General features: G+C 36.9%; 1 protein-coding gene across 1 annotated transcript in view; it reads right to left on the bottom strand.

Moving 5' to 3' along the window:
* Positions 1 to 15,266, bottom strand: part of LOC307121502 (solute carrier family 45 member 3) — a 36,877-nt gene that overhangs the window by 21,010 nt on the left and 601 nt on the right. The window lies entirely within an intron of this gene.

The raw sequence follows: 15,266 nt of genomic DNA, 5'->3' as shown, positions 1-15,266 counted from the left end.
CTGTTGTTTTACTCGTCTCTAAGATTTGTTGCCAATTTAAACAAAAACCCATACGGGTGGTTGGCCATCATTATTAATTAACAAGTTTATTAAAAATATTTTCAAAATATTACTTTTGTTACATCTTGTAATCCAAAAAAAGAAAATGCATAAAATGAACAGTATACATTAATTGTTTCATTAATTTGACTGGCCAGTAAATAGTCAGAATAGTCAGTAAATCCTTCTAATTAGACTAGTTGATTATCAAAATAATCATTAGTTGCAAGTTACCCTTTCTTTTATGCTAAGCCATTCATTTATATAATCAAATCTGCTAGCTACAATATTTACTTCCACACCAACTACTTCATCCACAACCCGGCGTTCTTCTCCATACATATACAAACAAAGAATCTCTCATACGAAATACAACACCAACACACTCCCTCTCCGAATATCATTTCCTCCCACAACTCTCCTGGGCACGACATGTCAATCAGGTGAAGGACGTCTTCTCTCAAAATGACAAGAAACTTCCAACAACAAAGCACACTGAAGCTTTTCACATTCTGACCTTGTAGAGAGAATCCATTTGCTTTTCAATGGCAAATTAATGTTCTTAGAACTTTAATCAGAGGCAAAGCGCCCTAGAACATTTTAATTTCAACAAGAACAGACAATATTCTATCACTTACTTCTCTCTAAGCACTTCAGGTAACTTGATTTGTTTCCAAGTCGCTCCCGATAATGTTTAAAGTGCTGAATCTCTCTCTTGATTACATAAAGCTCTTCCTTAGCTCAGATATTAAACCATGAGCGGCGGCGAGTTCTGCGTCTCTGGTTCTGAGAGCTGACTGTCACCCTGCCATCTGATTATGAGACATGTGTGAGAACATTCAGAGCAGCCGCCACCTTTCAGGAGGATGAAAAACAACCAGGTGCTAAATTCAAATTTGGTGTTACATTCCTCCATCCATGTGAGCCATCTGCTCAATGTTGGCAGACAGAAAGCATATCATCTCCATTTGAAGGATCTACAAGAATCTTTGCCGAAATGATTCAAATATACAAAATCACTTTGCATCAAACATGTTTTTAAATAGGACTATTGTCAAGAGACCAAAACAAACCAAAAATATAACAAAGACTTCATTAGCATTCTGTATTTCATTATTGTAGTATGCCTCATAGTGGACTTATTTTAAGTATTCAAATAAATAAGGAAATTAAAGTAGTTGAGTCCAGCAAAAAGAGCCCATTTCTGCCTTAATGCTCAAGATTGTGTGAATTTGTGAAATATCTAAAAACGATCTCATCATATGGTGCATTAATGGACGGTCAAAGAAAAAACAACCACAATACTTCAGCACAAAGCATATGCCAAAATGGGGCTCCACAGATGCGACCATTTCACACCCATTCCTTCAGTCCTAAAAGGAGCCCATCAGGGGTCTATCCCAGCCCATCTCTGTAGGACCTCCACCCTGCTGTCCCAATGACTAGACAACCCCCCTGCTTTTCACCCGTCCCATGACAACTTCCCCCTCCTCTCTCCAAAACGAGCCCTCAAGGTCACCCTTATTGACGACTTATCTAGAACTATTACAAAAAGAGGCGCATTAATGCCTGTTTCCTCTGAGTTGCAGTAAATTGACTTTTCTGATGTAGATGGGTTGAATTATCCCACCATCTTCTATAGTTCTGATATGGTCTGTTTTTAATTAGTTAAACTCCATCAACAGCATTTGTGGCATAATTAAACATTATATAATTAAGTCTGATACTTTTTATACAACAATTCAGTAAACATTAAGTCTGATATTAAAGGGTTAGTTCACCCAAAAATGAAAATAATGTCATTTATTACTCACCCTCATGCCGTTCCACACCCATAAGACCTCCGTTCATCTTCAGAGCACAAATGAAGATATTTGTGTTGAAATCCGATGGGTCAGTGAGGCCTGCATAGCCAGCAATGACATTTCCTCTCTCAAGATCCATTAATGTACTAAAAACTTATTTAAATCAGTTCATGTGAGTACAGTGGTTCGATATTAATATTATAAAGCGACGAGAATATTTTTGGTGCGCCAAAAAAAACTAAATAACGACTTATATAGTGATAACCGATTTCAAAACACTGCATCATGAAGCTTCGGAGCGTATCGAATCAGCGGTTCGGAGTGTCAAAGTCACGTGATTTCAGCAGTTTGGCAGTTTGACACTCGATCCAAACCGCTGATTCATAACGGTTTGAATCTTCATGAAGCAGTGTTTTGAAATTGGTTATCACTATATAAGTCGTTATTTCTGGGATTTTTGGCACACCGAAAATATCCTCGTCGCTTTATAATATTTGAACCACTGTACTCCCATGAACTGATATAAATATGTTTTTCGGGTAAAAACCCGGGTCTTACGGGTGTGGAACGGCATGAGGGTGAGTAATAAATGACATTATTTTCATTTTTGGGTGAACTAACCCTTTAAGTAACTTACATTTTAGCTACAATTTTGCCGGTTATTTTGTTATTCCGCCATTGTTGTCTCCGAGCAGTGCACAGTAGCAGTGTTTCATTCCTAAATCAGTTGAGTTGATTCAATGGCTCACTCATAAAGACATCACTTGTTTCGTTCCTGAATGAATCAAGTGTTTTTGAACAAATAGGTTGAACAAATGATTCAATGACTCACTCATAAAGACATCACTTGTTTCGTTCCTGAATGAATCAGTATTTTTTTAAAAATAGGTTGAACAGATGATTCAAATACACTTGTCATGGGGGAAATCAATGTAAGAATGAGTTGCTAAAAAAATTGCAGACTGACAATCTGTCTGGAACATGTAAACATAGGCAGAGGGATACAAACAGTGAAAATGTCAGTTGCCTCATAAAACAAATCAATAAAAAGGAAGTTTATATTAAGAAACTTGCATTTTAGGCACCATATTGTGTTATTTTGTTTGTTCTGCCATTGTTCTGCACAGTATTGGTATTTTTTCCTGAATTAATCATCTTGAATGAATCAGTTGATTCAATGACATCACATGTAAATTAATCAATGTTTTAACATTAATTATTCAATGACTTACTAAAAAAAGACAGTGACTCATCACTCAATATTGTTAAAAAAAGCTTTAAAAGAAGAAGCTCAAGAGTAGTGTACCATTTATGACTGACTTCGACGACCAAGTAAAGCTGTTAAACCAGGTCACGTTTATGACACGTGGCATAGCTATCTAACAAATTACAGAAGCATACTTCACAGTAGGCTAATTATGTCAAAAGAAAAATTTAGACTCAAAAAGAATGATTTAGGCAACATATAAATCCAAAACATAAATATGAGCTTCACACTTCTACTTTCAACTGAAACATTTTAACACTTGACAATAAGGTTCCATAAGTTAAAGGGTTAGTTCACCCAAAAATGAAAATTCTGTCATTAATTACTTACCCCCATGTCGTTCGACACCCGTATGACCTGAAGACACAAATGAAGATATTTTAGATGAAATCCGATGGCTCGGAAAGGCCTCCATTGGCACAATGCACTGTACACTCTCAAGACCTATAAAAGGTACTAAAGACGTCGTTACAAAGTCCATCTCATTACAGTGGTTCTACAATAACTTTATGAAGTGACGAGAATAGTTTTTGTGCGCAAAAAAAACCTAAATAACGACTTATATAGTGATGACCGATTTCAAAATAATGCATCATGAAGCTTCGAAGCGTTATGAATCAGTGAGTCGATTCAGCGGTTTGCCACGCGATCCGAATCATGATTCGACTCGCTGATTCATAACGCTTCGAAGCTTCATGATGCATTGTTTTGAAATCGGTCATCACTATAGAAGTCGTTATTTAGGGTTTTTTTCGCACAAAAACTATTCTCGCTGCTTTAAAAAGTTATTGTAGAACCTGCACTGTAGTGAGATGGTTTGTAATGACGTCTTTAGTACCTTTTATAGGTCTTGAGAGTGTAAAGTGCATTGTGCCAATGGAGGCCTTTCCGAGCCATCGGATTTCAGCTAAAATATCTTCAATTGTGTTCCGAAGATGAACAGAGGTCGTACGGGTGTCGAACGACATGAGGGTAAGTAATTAATGACAGAATTTTCATTTTTGGGTGAACTAACCCTTTAACATTAGTTAATGCATTAAGTTATATGAAAGCAATACATTTGTTACAGTATCTGTTAATCTTTGTTAATGTTAGGTAATAAATATACAAGTGTTCAATTTTAGTTAATGTTAGCTCCATTAAATAATAATAGTGTATTAGTAAATGTAGAAATTAAGAAGTCATTTTGACTGTTATTTCATGTAAACAAATGTAGTTAGCCAATGTTAACAAATGAAACCTGATTGTAAAGTGTTACCAATTTTTCTTTAAAATAATGCATTTTCTTTAAATTATTGAGGGACGAGTCCAAGTTATTTGCTTTGGTAATTAGCATCAGGCTTCGCCACGGAACATTCTTTTTAAGCAATGCAAACTAAGGTCTGCATGAAGGATTGCGTTACTCGAGTTAAATTCAGACCCTTGTTACCAAGGGGAGAATTTGACATAATGAAAAGTGACAATTCAAGAAGAAGTGTCACTCACAGGGCATTAAAAGTGTTATCGTTCCAGTGGTATCATGGTTCAGAGACACATGGGAAGCTGGGAGTTATAAGCGGAGCTACCGTATTGAATTTAGCAGCATGTTTGACGTGCCTTAAATTATGTGTCAAATGAAAGCCACATGTGTTTGCTTTAAACCTGGCGTGCTTTTACCGTGACATGAATCACGCAAAGCAAAGGCACTGGGTCATTCAGCCAGCATAATGGCCCCACTCTTACGTCTCCAAACCATTTCATCATGTCTACTGATCACTGAAATGCAAGTTTTTTGTAAACATGCTCTGACCACCTGATCTGAAATGGTTTGAGCACTCCATACCAGGATCTTTTGACACCACCATTGCTGCTCTCGTACACCACAATCCCAGACCTATTCAATACCACAACCCCCTCTGCCCCCGCAGATAAGCTTTAATGGCTCTGAAGGGCATTATTACCATACAAAACAGGCTTTGTGAACATTGAGCCAATGTTAGTAACTTGATATACTGAGGAATCAAGCCCTTTCAGTTAAGCTTTTATCAAGTCTTAAGAGTCTTAGAAACACCCTTAACAACAGCCCGAGTGTCTGAACTTAAAGCCGCGGAGAACATTTCTCCAGAGTTACATCAGAACCACAAGCAACAGCGGACGTCCAACCAAAAACCTCAGATGATGTTCAACAGTGGTTTGGCTGAAAGTGAGATGAGACCGAGGCGACAGTGGAGCTCTAATCCCACAATTAACATTCCACGTAGACAAGCTATTTAGCAGTCGACTTAAAACCTCGGACTTTTGTCTGGGACTCCACCTTGATGAATCCTGGTCTTGACTGAAGGGACAGTCTTGGCGTAATTCTTCTCTTAAATGAGATCACCCGACAATGGCATGACCTGGAGGCATTAATCTTTTCCTAGCATCCGTTAGCATGACCCCTGACCTCGGCACTTGGCCCAATCATATGATAAACCTTCCCTCAAAGACAGTTTGTTCTCAAGTTGTTTGATGAAAAACATCTGGATTAAACATCAAATATATTAGAGTAATGTAGTTATTTGTTAAAACGAGAAGGAAGGGATCTAGCGGTCCAAAGTATAATTTGGCTAGCTGCGTTCCTCGACGATCCGTGCACTGTCCATGTGACGTAATCTGTAGTAAATTAATTAATACAAAATTTACTTCTTGATATTTGCTGATCATATAAAATTAAGTATCAATAGCCGTGTTTCCACCGAAATTACCCGGAACAATTTGTCCCAGGAACACATAATGATGATGAAATTAGTCTGGTGATGTAGGACTGTGCATGACTTTCCAGTTCCCGCTGGATTTCGTCCTCCGCATATAAGCTTAATAAAGCCTGAACCTCGTCGTCGGTCCATCTGTGGTATTTTTTAAAACCCCATTGTTGATTCGAATAGCAAACATCTCTCACTGCAGTGACTGCTCGCACCGCAACAGACTTTTAAAAATGGTGGTTGAAATAAAATGCTGCATGGTGTCAACCAATCAAAATGCTGCATGAACTCAACCAAATCAGCATGTTCAGCGCCCAAGTCCCATCCCCGAAATTTCTTGAACTTTGAAAAAGTACTTTCTGAGGGGGATTTTACCCGGAACTTCATTTAGACCCTGGTCCCTGAGGTCGAAACACAACCCAAAGTTCCTGGGGAAAGTTCCTGCGGTGGAAACGCGGCTAATGTGAATATCACAATGATTCACTTCTGTGAATCAGTTCAAAAAGTCCATTACAGTTAAACAATTCTGAAATCTGATTCAATGATTCAATGTTTCAACTCAAGTGTTCATTCCCCAGGAAGCATTTTTTTATGTAGTAAAATATAAGTATTGGTGTTTATTTCTATTTACCATTAAATGTGTGCATATAAAAGAAAAAAAAATAGTTTGTCTTTGGTAATTGTGAATCGACTAAAAATAATGGTTCTTCTGAAAAAATAAAATAGTCATTTTAGAACAAATCAACAGGCCTACATATTAAGTGCGATATACTCAATATACCCAGCCCTTACAATGCATTGCAAAAGCAAGAAGTTGTCTTCTCTGAACTGTAAGATCCCACACTTTCTCACCCAATGGTATCAGGTTAAGGTGCAGACACACAATCTGCAGAGACTGTTCACACTCAGGCTTTATGCAGCTCCCGGGAGAGAAGCGCTCCGTTATCTGATAGACACTGGATACAGAAAGACACTTATCAGGTCAAAAGAGAGAGGAATGTGGGCTGCCGATGACCTGAGAGACACAATGAAGCAAGCGCTGATCCTCTCTAATGGAGTGCTATGAAATTACCAGATAATTCTGGAAAGGAAGGACTTCAAATCAGCTAGCTGAAGACTAGACTAGCTAAAATGTGTGTTGATCTTTAAATTGAACTTCCTCAGTCCAAGGAATGGACAACTATGTTATTTCTTCAATGTGCTACTGTATCATTGATATCACGAAGCATTGCGGGGTTTCATCAACATTCATGGCCATTGCAAAAACCCAACATTGGAATTCTTCTCAAGGTATAGCTAAAGCATGACTTCATCGCCTTTGAACTTTCAAAGCAGACAGATTACACAAATACACATACATTTCTCTCACAGCATGCACAATTTGCTCTGAGGCAATACGAGGATGGAATAACGAAAGTGTTTCGGACACACAACAATTCAGAAATCTTACCAAATAGTACACAACTCTTTCTGCCAACTCATTCTCACCCTTATTCTCCCATTATGAAACTCTTTCTTCTTTGCCCCGACCTGTGTGATGGAAAACCCCCTGTATGGGGCAGAAATCCTCCTCTTAGACATCAAAATCCTGTCATCTCAGGCCCCGAACAACACTAAACGTGGCCCCCAGCATAGCAGCCCAACACTGTTATGAAACAAAGAAGAGATTCATATCAGTTCCACCTCAGGACTTTATTCTCTCCATCCCCTCCTCTTGTCCAGCCCACCCACCTACCCCCTTATCCATCTCATTTCCCAGCAAAAACCCCCCCTGCAATAATGACCCAGATCAGGTTAAACTGCTCATAAGGACAAGCCTTTCTCACACCTCTACCTCCCAACCCCGAGGCCAAAATCTTCTACAACTCTCCCCAACATTACCTCAACACCAAGACGTACCTTTTATGCTAATCTGTACCCTAACGCAGTTTGGGCCAGATTTACTAACAGCTTGCACCAGCGCAAGCTCTGACGAAAACTCAAGATTTACTAAAAACACACAGTGAAAAATTTGCGCTGAAAAGGCGTGGACACAGATGACCTTATTGCATTTGTAGGAGTTTCCCTTTCAGACAAAATTTATGGGAGGAGAGTATTTAAAGGAAGGTTACTAAGGTTTGCGCTAGTCAATTTACGTAAGATCACCTGTCAATCAAACTTCCGGCGAAGGGTGAATAGAGTGATGTAGGTATGACGTAACGTTGTAGGGCCAACCAGCAGTTAGCATCACACTGGTTCCCTCGAAAAAAAACCAATAGGTTTTTACCATAGGCTTTTGGATTATCACAAAAAACAAGATCTGTGATCCACAAAAGTTTATGATATTTACACGTTTTGTCCATCAAGATAACTATCACAGATGAACACAACTTTTATGAATTTTGAAGCCTAAATGCAGAAGTAGGAGATGCAGACGTTTCGCCAGAAGTAAAAAGCTAAAAGTATGCTATAAACAAACTACACCATGGTTCCACGACTTCAACGTCACCATTACTAAGCTTTCGACAACTCTTCCGGGTTTTTATCTAAAAACATTTTCCCAGAAAGTTTGAGAACACAATTATAAGAATTTATTTCAGGCATTTAACCAAAATCCCATTCAAAAAGCCCATTGACTTTGGGACAATGGAACCAGAAGTGCTAAAATGCGAACTCGTTTCTGCATTTTGTCCTACAAAGTGATGTCCTACTTGCACCATCTATTAAGTCCAAAACAAATTTGGACTCCATTTACATGAATTGCACAGACACAAACACACCAAGAAATTTTTCACAGAAGAATGAATGACATTAGATTGTCTTTAAGGCAAGATACATGACTCAGTGTAGCTACAACGAATAGCTACAGTTATTGTGATATTTGGAATACGAAACAAATGTAAAATGTCATCAGTATTGTCGATCAAGTGTAACTGATTATTTACTTCACACAATAACCTTTAAGCAAACCTGTGACTGGGATTGTGTTATACATCTTTGGCAACACTCCTCTCTATGGATTGGTCTTTATTGCAATGACTATGTTTATTGGCATCTATCTTTGGTTCATTAAATAGTGATTATGTTAGCACAAGGAATGATGAAATTTTCTAAGAAGACAGCACACACTCCCAGTTCCTGAGAAAACAGCCCTCAGGGCTGTTTATGACTATGAATCATTCAATCTGTTGGGTATCAAGTATGAGTAAAAGAAGTAAGAGATAAATACAGTCAGAGACTGTTGGTCAGTCATTCTTAAAAGAAAAGTATCACCCTAAAGGACTTTATCTTGCATTATCCTGGTTATTATATGGCTGCTTACTAACTAACTAAATAAATAAATATTTGAGTTCAAATTATTTTATTACATGAGAAGAAAGAAACAGTAGGAATGGGAATAGTAAAGAAATTAACAAGTCTGGTTCCGGTTCTTAAACAGATTCATGAACAATTATTTTAGTACATTTAAGGAATAACTATCAGTAACTACACTAATACAATTACCTAAGTTGTAAGCTGTATGTGTTTGACTGATAAAAAGAACTGAATCATTAGATTCATTTGTTCAGGAATCGGACTACACTGGATAAAAAGAAAAGACTCAAAAGAGTCAATTGTTTGGGATTCATCATTCAGGCTACAATGATTGTGCTGAACCGGCTCAATATAGTAATTCGTTCAAGAATTACACTGTTTGTCACTGGTCATTTGTTCGTCAGTCTGACCAGAGAATGATTGACCAATCAAAATGAAATACTCCAGAGAGCCACGTGACCATGGTGGTCAATAGTCAGTGCCTCTATAATTTGAAGTTCCATGTGATTCATGTAAGGATATAGACATTCACCAAATGAGTCACAGTAAAAGGTATTATTTAGTAAAAGAAAAAAAAATTCCATACCAGAAACTTATCAAAAGCTCTATTCAAGCATATACTGTATTAAAGCATATACTGTAGACCCGGGTTTCTCAAACTAGTCCTCAAACCCCCTGTCTTGCAGAGTTTAGCTCCAACTATTATCCAGGACCGAGTTTGAGGAACCCTGCTGTAGACAGTAGCCTAACCAATGTTTATTGCTCTTATTTCAAAAAGAATTTGTATAATCAGAAAATCCCAAAATTAGTTTCAGCAGGGAATGGAACAAATGGTGCCACAGTAGCAGGCGCAGCCTTGCAGCCATTCCCGAGTGGAAAATTCCGTCATGCAGGAGATGCAATTTGGAAACACGGGGAACTTACAATCATTCAAGAGCTCTTTCTATGTGTATGTCCCCATCCATAACCAGGGCTTGACTTTTTACAGCCTGCACCTCTTAAAACTCACCTGGTCTATTCTTGTAGACGATAATGTCATTGTTTTCAAGCAGAACTTGCAGTGTAAAGTTCTTTTCATGTCGAAATTCCAGATGAAAAGGCACTGGAATACAACTTTGGGTGTGGATGTGTACATTCAAAAAGACACACATAAGGCTCTCAAACACTCACTGAATCAACAAAACTCAGAGACGCTTCACCAAAAAACATTTATGACACAACAAAGCTGAAATGATCATCAAAGCTCATGGCCATACTGACTTAAAACAAAGTTTATCCTTTCAAAGAGTTCAGGGCATCTCAAATATCAAAGGTCCTCTTCTATCCTTTTCAGTACATGAAAGAGACCTTTCCCCCCCAACCCATCTTTCTCACTGTCAACCAGACACTGACTTACTTGAAGGGACAGTAAATCACAAGATTTCATTTCATCCCCTAACTTGGGTTTCTTGGCAAATACATAATCTGTTTATTCAACCGAAGCATCCTTGTTTATATACGAGGCTGTTCTCCCACACTTTGGTCAATGTGGCTTTTTCTCTACCAACATCTGGCCTTATCGCTCTGGGAAAATGACTCGAGACGAGTCTCATTTATCCTGTCCTCAGGGCCCCGTGTACAACATTGTGATTTTGACCTGATACGCTGCATAAAAGTATTTCTTGCTATTAGAAAAATAGCTTAGCTTAGGGGCCTCCACTGCAGACATTAAATGTGTGGTTGCTGTTTTTGCTACCGGTAATGAGGCCTCCATGAAAACACTCTAAGAAGGTTCTAAATTGAATTATGCACAAAATGGACATTTAAGATGCAAAATGTCTAGCAGTCACGTTGCTGATGAGCGGCGGAGGCACATTAAACAGTTCTAACTTACAAACAAATCCTTAAATGCAGCTTTTAAAAGCCCCAGAAAAGCATTCATGATGATAGGTTTGCAAACCTTGACTCATTTTTCTTCATAGCCAAAGACATAAACAGTTGAGACAATGGAAAGACCTAGATTGCGTTGACTTAAGAATACCAGTCTGTCTTGTGGAGGGTTTAGAAATGAGGATTTTTGGCCGAGTCAAGTCCCGAAAAAACAAAATATCTTTATTTTTATAATTTATAGCCTTATATTTATAATTATAATAAAATATGTACATTTAAATAAATGTATTGTTTAGGTGAATTATATTATTTTATTTGTATTATATATAATATAATCAAATCAGCATATTAGAATGATTTCTGAAGGATCATGTGACACTGAAGACTTGAGTAATCACTATATTTTAAATTATTACCCAATAGAAAACAGATATGCTGAATTGCGGTAATATTTCACAAAGCTGCTGTATTACTGCTGTAATGATTAAAAAAAATACAGCAGTGCTAAGTTTTTTTATTTATATTAAATATGTATTAAAAAGTTAAAGCTGCACTATGTAACTTTTCCGTCCACTAGAGGTCGCTATTCAAAACAAAGGCGTAGTTTGATGACGCCACATTTGAGCGCAGAATCTTGGGACATGTGGTCTTCACCTCACAGCCGGTGGAAAAGAATCTGGATAGGACTTGGGCAGAAATCATGTTCATGGATGTGATTATTAACGTGACTGTAGTATGAAGCAGAGCAGGACCGAGTGTTGTGGAGCTGAGTAAGGTCGCTGGAGCGATTGTTAATAAGAAGAGCGGAATACACGCCTCGCGAGCAGCGGGATTGTTATTAAGGCATAGTCGCCGGAGGGACTTTTACTACGCATTTTCCGGTCATGAGTATGAGGTAACGCAGCTCTGTTTATCATATCAGATACATCTGAGTGTGTTGAAAATGATGTTATGACGTTACTCTGTGCGTTCGCTTGGCGGCTGCTATGACACTTGTTCACACTGCAGTAAGAGTAAAGCGTTTCTGCTAAATAAATCCGGAAACCGAGGGTAACGCAGATATGACGCAATTGACAGGCGACTTCCTCCCACGTCCCGGTTCCCTGGTTAAAATAGCAATTTTCTCACGATTTACAAATAGTAGGAAACATTTGGGATATTGTAAGTATTCAACTGAATAAAATATATAACACTGGCCTAGTGGTTTTTGGATATTTTACTGAAATTAATATTGTATACATCATTTATAAAAATCCGCACTTTTGCTGAAAACCTATGTCAAGCATTACTATCATCTTTAAGGCAATTTGTTCAAAGACATACAAGAGTAGTCATACTTTCTTGTCAGTTGTTGTGACTACACCAAACAGCATCTTTTCAAAGGATGCCAAAAATATCCCATCTATAAGGCTTGCAACTCCCCAATTCTTTGTACTGAGAGTTCTTTGAAACCACGTACGCCGAGGCAGAAAATAAAAAGCATGTATAGCGGCAGTGAAAAGTCGATATACTCAGTGGCTTTCATCACTTGTCATCTTATTCTACAAGTGTGAGGGTGACATGACTGAAAAAAACGCTAAATATGAATAAATCTGAATGAATGTCCTGCAAATCATTCTTGATTCTTTACACAAGATGGGTCATATGGGTTTGTCAGCAATCTTAAGATGATGGGCAAACTATTTGCACCGCACTGCCTCAGGCAAGCAGTACAAAATGTTTTCATCACAAAATCTTCATTCACCACCATTGTCTTGTAGTCCTAAGAATACACCACTTCAAACAGAGTATATATTTCAGTTTCCAACTCAAGCAGACATCACTTGCTCAGTCTGGCCTTGGTTGGCAGCTCCAATTATTTACTGAAATCCAGTCCAGCAAACATTAAAGGAATGAACAACTTGAAAGGAATAAACCAAGCCAAGAGGATGGAAGGTGACTTTCCAAAGCTGGTTGGCAGCCATCCGAATCTTGCGAACTTGGCCCTTTGGTGTAGACATGGAGACATCATTCACCTTAAGCCAGCTGGCAATAGCTCAGTATTACAGGTTAGTGGTGTAAACGCTGACCTTGAGGCAATGGGAGGCTTTCTGGAATGCTTTTGTGTCTTTTAACGACAATTTGAGTCCCATCAAAAGAGTTTTTTAAAACTAGTTCGGTTGAGTTACTAGGTTACTAAGTTACAACAACTTAAATTCCAGATGTCAACAGGTTCTTGTCTATTGAGACAATATGGGTAACTGGAAGAGGGTAACTAGAATACTGACTGGGTATATTGATGATGGATAAATATGCAAAAGGCTATTTGGCTTCAGATAAAAAAATTTGATATGCCCAGATATACAATTTTTATTTTACTATTATATATATATGTATATATATATATATATATATATATGTATATATATATATATATATATATATATATATATATATATATATATATATATATATATATATATATATATATATATATATATATATATATATATATATATATATATATATATATATATATATATATATATATATATATATATATATATATATATATATATATATATATATAGTGCTGTGCAATCGATTAATGATATTAATCGCATCCAAAATAAAAGTTCATGTTTGCATAATATATGCGTGTGTACTGTGTTATTATGTATATAAATACACACTCCTTCATATATATATTGTATATTTATACAATTTATCTTATATATAAATATAACATATTTTTCTTAAATGTATACATGCATGTGTGTATTAATATATACATAATAATTATACACAGTATGCACACATACATTATGTAACACCAACTTTTATTTTGGATGCGATTAATCACATTAATCAATTGCCCAGCACTATAATATATATATATATATATATATATATATATATATATATATATAGTAATAATTTAATAATCTGTGCATATAAAATGCATTAATAATAAGATAAATTATTATTATTGTCTTTAATAGCATTATTACAAATTATTATTATAGTTTATTTGGCCATTTATTTATTTCATTAAAATATTTTTCACTTCAAGTCATTAACTGCATACATAATAATAATTGTTATTGTTATTATGCAAACTTATCAAAAGTAAAAATGACTAAAATAAATCAGATGATCACCATTAAATTTTCAACCAAAACGTGCTGGCTATAATTTATCTACTATAACATAGTGGTAAAGGTGCCTTTTATATATACAGGCTGGAGGGCTGAAAGAGGAGCATAATTAAGAAAACAAAACACCTTGCCAAGCTTAAGAGGCTCTGCAGGTTGCGTGATCTTGTTTAGTATTATGAGTACAGCTGGTCTATCAAGGGAATTTCGGGTGAGGAACATTTCTCAAGGAAGTACCAGATGAGCCCTGTTAGTGCTGGATCTCAAGCCCTAAAGCATATTTATGCTTAGCTAAACTTAATGAGGGGAGGGGGGGTGGGGGTTCTTACTTATTAAATGTATTATGTTTGTCTGTCTGGTATAAAAGAAACAGTGGATGCACACTCCACCCTCCCACTGAACAACGTGCTTTTAAATGTGCCATTTTCTGTTTATTAAATTTCAGGCGAACAATGTCAAGAGAGACTGCTATAAATAAATACTTGTCTAGACTTCCCATAAATATTGTCTAGCTGTCAGCGCTGACTCATAATAACTGTGCTGGTGGATGGAAATGTGACCAAATTTGCAGCTTCAGTTCATTCAGTTTCAAAATATGAACTGATTACGTTTGTTTCATTTTTTGGTATCTTGCAGTTGGTACCAGGAGTCATTGAAACAGTGTCTGTCTCTCAAAATCTTGTAAAAATCGAATGACCTGCCAACATAGAACATTTTGGACATCAGGTGCCGATTAATTAAACAGTTTCAACCGATTCAATAAACAATTTAGCAATTATTTTACATTAATACAGTATATTATTGTTGTATATTACATGGTTTAAAACGTTCTAATAAAGTATATTTCAATTACAAGGTTGCAAATCTTTTTGAGTCGAATATATTCGGGAAAATACGATTCTCGGTTCGATGAGTCTGCGAGTTGAACGTGGTTGAAAGAGACAGTTCTTGGTTGAAAGAGGCAGCAAGTTATAATTCAGGAAAAGGTGAGCTCCACGCAGGAGATTTGTTCATAAAGCGGACTCGAACGCGTTTAAGATGCCGAATATGCTATGACGCAAAAAAAAAAAAAAAAAAAAAAATGCTGTCTAGGCAGGCGACTTGCTATGTTTTGAGACACAGCCAAAACATGAGGCAG

This window comes from Gobio gobio (genome assembly GCF_949357685.1).
Source record: "Gobio gobio genome assembly, chromosome: 25".
Taxonomy (NCBI): domain Eukaryota; kingdom Metazoa; phylum Chordata; class Actinopteri; order Cypriniformes; family Gobionidae; genus Gobio; species Gobio gobio.
The sequence above is the reverse complement of the archived record's forward strand: the minus strand, read 5'-3'. Positions and strand labels throughout refer to the sequence as shown.